This window comes from Aptenodytes forsteri, unplaced genomic scaffold, assembly GCF_000699145.1.
Source record: "Aptenodytes forsteri isolate BGI_AS27 unplaced genomic scaffold, ASM69914v1 Scaffold208, whole genome shotgun sequence".
In the NCBI taxonomy this organism is placed as follows: Eukaryota; Metazoa; Chordata; class Aves; order Sphenisciformes; family Spheniscidae; genus Aptenodytes; species Aptenodytes forsteri.
This window is the reverse complement of record NW_008794963.1, coordinates 443,735-453,566: the sequence shown is the minus strand read 5'-3', so window position 1 is coordinate 453,566 and position 9,832 is coordinate 443,735.

Below are 9,832 nucleotides of genomic sequence, written 5' to 3'. Positions count from 1 at the left end.
GGTTTAGTGGTGGACTTGGCAGTGCTAGGTTAACGGTTGGACGTGATGATCTTAAAGGTCTTTTCCAACCTAAATGATTCTATGATTCTATGATTCTATAAGCAAACAAAACCCCAAAACCTTTTTAATGCCATGTATGCAAATAAGACATGATCCTCCTCTATACTTGTCAACTTCTATTAGTACGTTAACCATGCATAAACCAGACAAGTAGTTTGCATTCATAACACAAATTTCCTTGGAATTAAGGAAAATTAAGTGCAAAATAAATGATATTACCTGTATTGAACTTGACAGTTCGGGATATCTGCACATTCGATATCAGTGCTCCTGAGGGTAGTACAGGTCCTGAGGGACAGCAAGTACAGTTTGTCCATGAATTCAGACTAGAGGCAATTTATGTCTCTGTCATTACTGGAGTGTGTGTCTATGATACAATCAATGAAGGCAATGTAGAAGGAAACAGCTTACAACATCTGCTTTGTGAGGAAGTAAAGGGCTTTTGCAGGAATCCAGCAGTTCTCTTCTGGCACCTTGGATCAAGGTATGTGTTACAGAAAAAGTCATAGGTCAAGAAAAAAGGCACCACAGCCTCTCTCTCTTATGATTGCAATAAGCTATTGTTAAATGGAGAGGCTCATAATAGAGCATGCCATGGTCTTACTCCAGCCATAAGTAGCAAACAGCATATTAGTTCCCATAAACCATATAGTGTGTTTGAGAATATCATGAAAGTACATATATTGGGTTTAGCAGTGTCACTTGGTCTGCTTTTTATACTGAAGGATAATGTTGCTATCACACACTGTAACTGTTTGCTCAAGTTATTAAATATCAAAGTCAACTCTGAAAGTATTTTAATGATTTTTGTGTTTTTTCCCTTGTCAAATAATTATTTTCTGGAAATTTTTGTGCACTTCACAGGACGTGAGGTAGACTTTACGCTTTAAAATGTAACTATTTCATAGGAAAGAAAAATTAATATTCTTGTATATCTTGCTAGATGTGAGACTAATCTGGAAAGCCTTGATGCATAAAGAAGAAAGTTAGGAATACTTCAGGTTCAGGTAAATTTTGTGCTGGAGTGGTGTGGAGCTGCATTCAGAACACATAAAAGAATCATACATACATGTCCACATAATAGCTCTTCAGTACTTCCTGTAGTACAAAATTAGTCCTGCCTTATTGACAATTATTAATAACACACATAAAGAAGAATGAAACTACATTCCAATGAAAAAATATATCTGATTATGTTATCCAGTTTCCAGTGAGGAATTTACCAGCGCTGCTGTTATAAGGATGGAATGGCATCTCGGCTGATCCTGGCTCAGGACTGGTGCCTGCTGCCCATCTGGCAGTAAAGTGATAAAGCAGCAACAGCTGTTAAGGGGCATGGAGAAGTTAATTTTAAAGAGATATGCATGCCTGAGGTAACTGGTGTAACTGCTTGAAGAAATAATATATGCCTGCTACCCCACGGCCATAGGCAGAACGCCAGAAAGGAGACAGAGGAGGAAGGAAAACAGAGGTGAACCTCCCACCGTTATCAACTGGAAAGAGGAAATAAAGGATGATGTTAAGTGGGACCGTACGTAATGACGGAAGCTAACATTTTCCTAAAGATGGAGCAGTATGAAGTGCCTGTATATTAATAAAGCACACTATTTCATGAAGGAATACAAACTATGTTGAAACAGTGATTTCAGACTAAAGAAACTGAAAAACATGAAGAAATTTTTGGGAACTTTTCCTGCTGCACAAACTAACTTTTAAAGAAAAAATATGATCCTCTTCAAATTTTTTAAGAGAAAAAGAACTCACAAAAATCTAAATAGAAGCAAAGAATGTCTGATTTCAAATCCCAGATTTGGTACTAATTCCCTTTGTGTCTAACAATCCTCCTGCCTTATTTCTGATCACAAGAAGTAAACAAGCAAGCAAACACACTGCCTCCTACATAGAGGTTTTATAAAGACAGCCGGTTCAATGTTGGAGAAAGCTTTTAAGGTGCTCTTTCAATGAAGAAGAAATTCTCTACCTGTTAGGACTTGCTACAATGGTTCACATAATCATTTGTGTTACTTTGGGAGGAATAATGGTGAAAGACTGCATTTTCTGGCTGAGAACGTCTTCCTGGGATATCTTTGATATGCTGCCGATGTGTTTATTTTCTAAGGGGATAGCTGGATTTGCAGACTGCATGTTTTGCCTGATGACTTGGAAAGCACTTTAGAGCAGATACACTCAAATGTACAAAGTGATTGATTTAATGTATGCATATCTTACAAAGGTAATTTTAAGTGCTTCAAGGGACAGATGGAGGCAGTAAATCCAACACAAAATGCTTATATAGTGTTTCGAGGATGCAAAGTATAGGAGAGCTTTACAGTTGAAAAAATTGTTGTAGCCCAGTGAAAACTGTTGAAATTGAAACTGTTATAATAAATGGTATTGATGGCTCAAAACCCCAGACAACCACCTTCACAAACAAACTAAATCCAGGTAAAGATCTGAGCTAAAGAAGAGATGAGCTGTAGAGCATAGCAATGGAAGCCTCTGGATGCTTTCAGGTTTTGTGGATGTCTTTGCCTGAACATGTCTACCAGTGACAGGTATAACTTTTCTGTGTGTTTAATAATGCTGTATGCAATTGTTTACGATATTCCTTTGGGTTTTACTGGCTGCAGAATTTTGCCCAGGATACAGTCAAAAGAGGGCAGACCAAAGTATTTACTTACATGACTAAAACCCATGTGCTGCTATGTCTTTGCAAGATTGGGTTTGGAAACCTTTTTCTGATTTTATCTAACAATATAATTTAAACCAGGTTTACTAAATAACTTCAGTTTAAACACATGCTTTTGGATATCAATGTATGAGCAGTTTAAGTCAGTCTCAAAGTCAATAAATAGTTTCAACATGTCTAAATGTTTTTTAACACAGCTATTCTGGCTCTGTTGAACCCGGTAAGAGGTGCAATTTGGGAATGTTTGTTTTCAAAAGTCCAAATTGCCATGCACCTGGACTGCTACTTGCCTAAGCTGTGTGCCCTATAGAGATCTGCTCTGTACACAGGCTTCATATTTAGCAAACACACTAATCTTAATTACTGTGTGCAAGGTTGTCTCTTACAGCGTTAGAGATTCCTCCTTCTTGTTATGGAAAAGCTGCCCTCAAGTGCAGAAAAGGGTGCATGGAGGTTGCCTTGGATAGAGTGGTTTTAGGGCTGGAAAGAGAAGGCTATTTTATGCACAGACCCTGCCCCCCTATCCTGTTTCTTGTAGCCTCTCCTGTATAACTCCATTTAAGTAATACTAAAGGGCATTTTTACGTTTACAGGACCTCTTGTGACTTGAGGGAGGAGACCACGTGAAAAGAACACACAACTCTCTTTCATGTGGTTTCCTATCAACACATTTTAAGTCCCGTCAGCCCTCACTGTCTCATCTGATCAATCATTTGTTTGCACCCTGTGCCTATCTCCTAAACTGTTTGATGTGGAGCACCTCTTAAACAGTTCCTGAGTGCCAGCTAAGCCTGCTGAGGACTACTGAATCCTTCAAAAGAAAGAGAGGACACTCCAAGCCTTTGGCAAAATCTTTATTGCAAACCTAATGGATTGCTGCTCTTGCAACTACATTGTGTCCCCGATCTCAGCTGCTGGAGTAGTGGTGCAGACACCAGAACCTAGAAAAAGCAGGCAAAAAGTGGCATTTCCATTTTGCAGTCTTAGCACACAAGAGTGAGACCGTGTATGAGAGACTGGGAAACATTTTCCAAACTCAGTCATAATCTGCCTTTCCTTTAAACTACACAGCAGAGGAGACCCAGGCTGTCTACTGAACTCTGACTTTGGGGCTTCTAGTTAAGATGCTCTTTTGCATGGGACTAGGGCCATAACAATTAAAATGGGAGGCAAATTAGGCTTCAAATCATGTTTTCACCAGTGTTTAGTGTAAAATGTGAATGTTCCCTTGGAGGAGGTTTGTAACTCATCAGTTAGTCTGGTTGGAAACTAAGAAAAATAAATAATTTAACAGATATACTACAACAAGATTTGTAAACATGTAGGCTGATATAATTGTACTTTGTTGCAGCAACAGTGCCTGATACAGTGTAACGCTCAGCCAAGGGTTCTGCCATTGATTTTAGAAGCTGGGATTCTTTCAATCCTCATCCTTCTTCCAAAGCATAAAATCCTGCTATGTTCAATACCTGCCAGCGTTTACTACATTGTGGTTTCTCAGCTAAAGGAATAGCAACAAGGATGGGAAACGGCTGCTCAAACATTGCTAAGTAAGAGCTAATTATAAATCAAGACAACATAAAAAAATAAATCCATGAGCTTCTTTCTGATCTTAGATTGCTGTAACTGAGATCAGTGGCCTGTTTTATACCAGCTAACTTGAATATGTGTTTGTTTATCCAACCCACAAACACATTCAGTGTTCTGCTTCAGTGCTGACTTGAAGCTAACCTTAAAGCTGTTTGATAAAGCTTAATAGTAAAACTCTGTCGAATATTACTGTGCTGTTAAAACAGAATCTTTGGATCTTGGGTTAACCTTTAATGTTAAATAATCTTACAAAAATCACTGATCCAAAAATATTAGGAGAAACTGACCTCCAATCCATAACCTGCTAGGGCTATACCCTTGCCATGGGCAAAATGCAGTGAAAACGCAGTCTACTTTTTTTTTACTTTGCAACTTACTTTAGTATACTTTAAAAGTATATATATAAAAGGAGATAGATGTAGCTTTTACATATGGGATTGGATAAAAAGCGTTGCAGGTGTATCAAAAGGAATGTGATAGCTTGTTGAAGAGTATCAAAGCATATTGCTAGAAAGCCACAGATGTGTGGGAACTGATGAAAACATGACACTAAGGATATGCTAACATTTCCATTTTCCTAAACTCCTCTCATTAAAAGTGCCCCGAGTATGGTATATATTTAGATATACTTCTTCTTTTAGTCACTTTTAAGTGGAGAAGAACCTGTATGTAAACAACCTCACTAAATTACTTTATTGAGAGTTTCCTATTCCTCAGATATGTTTTGCTCACTGTACCTTATTTCATAATACCCAAAATTAATTTTGAAAGCACGCCTTCTAAACGTTAGTGCTCTCAAGAACTCCCTTAAATATTCTGTTGCATGAAAACGTAGATTCCCAGTTTGTGGCCCTGGTAGAAGTAAGTAATTATATGGTTAACATTTTGAGGTGCATCTAGTGTTTGCACTGTGCAATTCAGGGTAGAAGGTAGAAGTAAGTAATTATATGGTTAACATTTTGAGGTGCATTTGCACTGTGCACTGTGCAATTCAGGAGGACACTATGAATGGATTAAACTTGGTCTTTCTTCTATAGCTTACCATTTCCTAGGGCTGCCAAAGCTAGTCTAGCCCTCACAAGCAATTTAGTGACTTCCAAACTTCAGGCTAACTACTCTGCGTTACATCAACAGCCCCTGACTAATGCAGTCTTTTGGCAACAAAGCAGTCATTTCATGGAATGAAAAATTGGCGGAAGTTTCTTCTTTCAACCTAAGGATATCCTTTTGCAAGGAAGAATCCCATGTGAGTCTTTAAGATGAATTAGCTTACGTTTTCCATTACTGTGACAAATGAAAGCAGCTATAGATGTACCAAGTATATAGCCGTATTTTTGCCTTGGGTATAAGGATGTTTAAGTTTTCTCATTTGCTTTTTCTGGGCTAGGACACTCCAAGGAATGTCATGCAAGTCATCATAAATCCTCAGTTCTACTGAAATGGACTTATTTTAGGTGTGTCACTATTTACATAATAACTAATACCAGAGTGATGTCTCAGAATCTTCCCTTCAATGTAAATGTTTCAGCACATTGCTTACTGTATTTAATTTTTGTTCATCCCTTACATATAGTTGTAATAAAATCAGCTTGAAGTGTTTCTTGTAAAATCATGGTATTAACCATATTTTTCATGCACAAACATGTATGAAAATAAACACATTCATTTTCTGAATTATATGAGTTTATGATAGTATATGAAATCATTCAATGTTTTTAACATGATTGTACGGCACTTATCTGGGAGGCTGGGACTATAAATAAAGTAATAACGTTTCTAGTCCTATATGTAGGCACCTAATCAATCAAGCTGCAAAATAACACAGTCTGGGTTCCCACCCTAAGACTGAAAAAGTAGTAGTCTTTAATGGATAAATTTATTGAGTTTTATGGGCATTTTTTATGTTTGTATCTTTTATTTAAAGATCTTTTCTGATCTGGATAGCTCCAGGTGAAAGCACTGCAAGCTTTGTTACATCTTGATCAATATTTGTCCAAAAAATTAAAACACTGGATGATCCTAAGTTGCTAATAGTGCCATTTCTCCTCTTACACCTCCTGTTCCTGATGCAGCAACTTCAGAACTATCACCTTTCACTGGGAATTTCACCAATCTCATATAAAGCTACATGATAGCTTGTTTTCCTTCAGCATACTTCTCATTCTCTTTGACAAAACTGTTAATGCACATGTATTTAAAATGTAACGACCCAAATCAGTGGTGCCCAGGCTATGGCCTGCAGACCTAATTTGGTCTTCCAGGATGATTTATCTGGTCATGGCTTGCTCCTATCTTCCCCTAAATCCTTGCAACTCATCCTCTGTTAAACAGCAAAAAGTGCATTCCCTGCACGAGCAAAGTGTATGCACCTTCCTTCACGTGGATGTAAAGGAACATATGACAAGGAAGACTGCAATTAAGATGGAGGCACTTCTAGCGACAGCCTGCTGTGGCCACAGAATGGTTACTCCTGACATAAATTAGCCAATGTTGCAGTTCCCACCAAAGGACCTTCACATTAACGCTGACAGAATTGAACAGCACAGGCATTCAGAAGTACACTGGAGTTACGGTCCTTAATATCATCTTCTCAAAAAAGACCTGCTTCTCTCTCCCAAAGAGCAATTCAGAAACAACTACGGCAAGTTTTCAGGAGCTCGCAACTCAATTATTTTGGTTCCTGACTCGTGGTTTAATGTATCCTACTCTCCAGCTTCAGGACCCCTATTCAGTGTGGATCAGTCACATGGGCCAAAATGAGTTATGTCTTTCATTTCAGTAAGATGACTCACATGCTTAGCTGGGTGTGTTTGCATGCTAATATTCCTTGAAATAAAAAATGAGACAGAAGAAGTGGAGTTTCAAAACGCACAATAGCATTTCTCAGTTGCTCGTGTCAGATCAAGGAAATATCCTGGACCTACAACACAGGCCTGGAAAAAACACCCGCATGGCAAAAATTCTTCAATATCCACTATGATCTACGTCATTGTGAGAGCTTCTTTCTATAGAAACACCTTCTCTTGAAGCAGAACAGTCTCTGGCTGCTACCCTGTGTCTCTCCAATTTAAATTCATTTGCTGACAAATGCCAAAAAATATGAAGACAGGTAAGAAATCAGCTGAAATGACAGATGAGTTTAATGAGAATCTAAGTAACTCAGTCTGAGGAAGTATAGGAGCAGTTTTAGTTGATGTAATGTAATCATTTAAACCCATGTGTACTAAACCCGTAATTTTTATTCCTATTACTTCAAATAATTTCTGAAGCTAACCAGGCCAGCAGTGCTTTTTTTAAAGAACAGGTTAGACAACATTTGTTGGAAATTATTCACTAAATCAACTAACTTACTTGGGGGGAAAAAAAAAAGTGCTATCTTTTGGACCACGAAGTGTTTGTCCAGGAGTTGTGTGCTCAAGAGCTTGTCTGTTTTTCTAAGTGTAGTGATTGGTCTATTAAAAGATAACTGCTTTTCCTTACAGATCTTGCCTTGCTCATATCATCAGACCATTGCAACTGCATCATTCATAGTACGGGAATATCCTGATTCATTGACTAGCAAGTCTGAAAGGCAGACCATTTCGTCCAGCAGACGGCAAATTTCCAAGGGTGTGTGAGGTTGTTTTTTTTTCCCTTCAGATGGTAAGAGCATGCCGGGAAGACTTGCAGGAGCCAGCTGATGCTGCCTCTCAGCTCTGTAGCTGTATCTGCTCTGCGTGCGGGAGAGGCTCCCAGCTCTGCCGGAGTCCTGTTGAATTCCTGTGGTCTCGCTTGGATGTTTATCCAACGATGCTTCAGCTCCTGCTCCATGACCATGCTCTGTGTCACTCAAAATCTGATTGCGTGCTGTCTTTTCTTCCTGAGCTATTGCTCCAAGGATCTGTACAGTGCCAGGATTAGCTATTTTACGGCGGCCAGGTGATGGATGAGGTCAAGGACTTTCAGCCTGTACACTCCTAGGGACTGGAGAAGCATCTCCACTAACTAGTTAAAATATTTTTATAGGTTGGAGGGTAATGTCAGGACAGTCACTTAGATAGACCATTATGTTCCTCATACCCTTTCGTGGTCCCTTTTCAAGTATGTTTTCTGTGATTAGAAATACAGAACCCTGTATCTTTTAGGAGTGGCAGCAGGAGATTCATTCCAGCTCTGAGCACAAGGTTATGCACTTTAAATGCATAAATGTAGGGGCAGCTTAAAGCGTGTAACTCTGATAGACATTTCCACTCAGGCTTTTTCATATTCTATGAAAGCAACTGTACTGAACAAAAATATACATAAGCTGAATCCACATCAAAGACATACGTGCTCTTAGAATAAAACCAGAAATTAATATTTTGTCTTCTTGTTTTTCGACTGAACTTCCAGCCCTCCCCAGTTTTCTGAAATGACTTAACTGAATGTACAATTACGCCCATCATCCCTTGCAAGCTGTAATGCAGGGCTTTCTTGCCATTATTATTGTTATTCTGGATGTACGCCCTGCCTGCGTTTGCATTGTAAGTAAAGAGCACACACAAAATCAAATGCTCACATTCAGATACAGGTAACAGCAAGAAAGCAGATTATGCTGGAGATACTTATCTGCAACTTCCCTGTTGTAGAGCGTCTCCCAGGATTGTTTTATTCTGCTGTGGTGCTCAAAGACATCTGCCATTTTCTTAGGCTGATTTGTTGGATCGCCCAGGTTACATCGTTTCTAACAGTGTATTTTGCAAGTGAACATATTTGTGGTACATTCTTCAAGATACATTCTTCATTTTGAGATTTGGGGTTTTTTTTCCAGTCACCCTTTAACCTTCACAACTCCCACACAGATTATCATTTTATATATGCTTGCAAATTTCCCAGCAAAGGAATATAACTCCACTGGAGCACATTGTATGTTTAAGCATTGTAAAGAAAACAAAACTCTTTCTGCACTGTACGGCTTTTGTCATTAGTAATGCCAGAGCAACAGTGACCTACAAAGCTGTCGAGCCTCAGCGAGGCTCCTGAGAAGATATCCCTCTAAATTGAGCCCCTGCTGCTTATTCAGCCTGTTTCTTTCTTTATAGCAATGGCTCAAAATTCAAGCTCAAACCATCCAAAAGTGTGTCCAAGCCTTCAGGCATGTGAGCCAAACAGTCAGCCAGTCAAGCTGTCCTCATGTGGAGATGCCACAAGCACCACACAGCAGCCGCGGAGCTGAGGGGCCTTGGTTGTCGCCCCTTGGCTCAAACCCCCGGCCGCCGGCTGGGAGAGGTTTGTCTCACTTGTGAACAGGAGAAAACCGGAGTGTTTGTGAAACAAAGCCTTCGTGTAAGGGAGGCAGAGCAGCCAACGCGTCACGGGAGCCCCAGAGTAACCGTCTAGTCAGAGATGCCTCGACCACGTGCTCCTCCGACATAAAATAACCAGCTTTGCAGCACGATCTCTCCAAATCCCGCCGGTTAAGGCTCTGCCGTGAATGAGCGCTTCTGAGAAAGGGCCAAGAAAACGGCAGGGGCA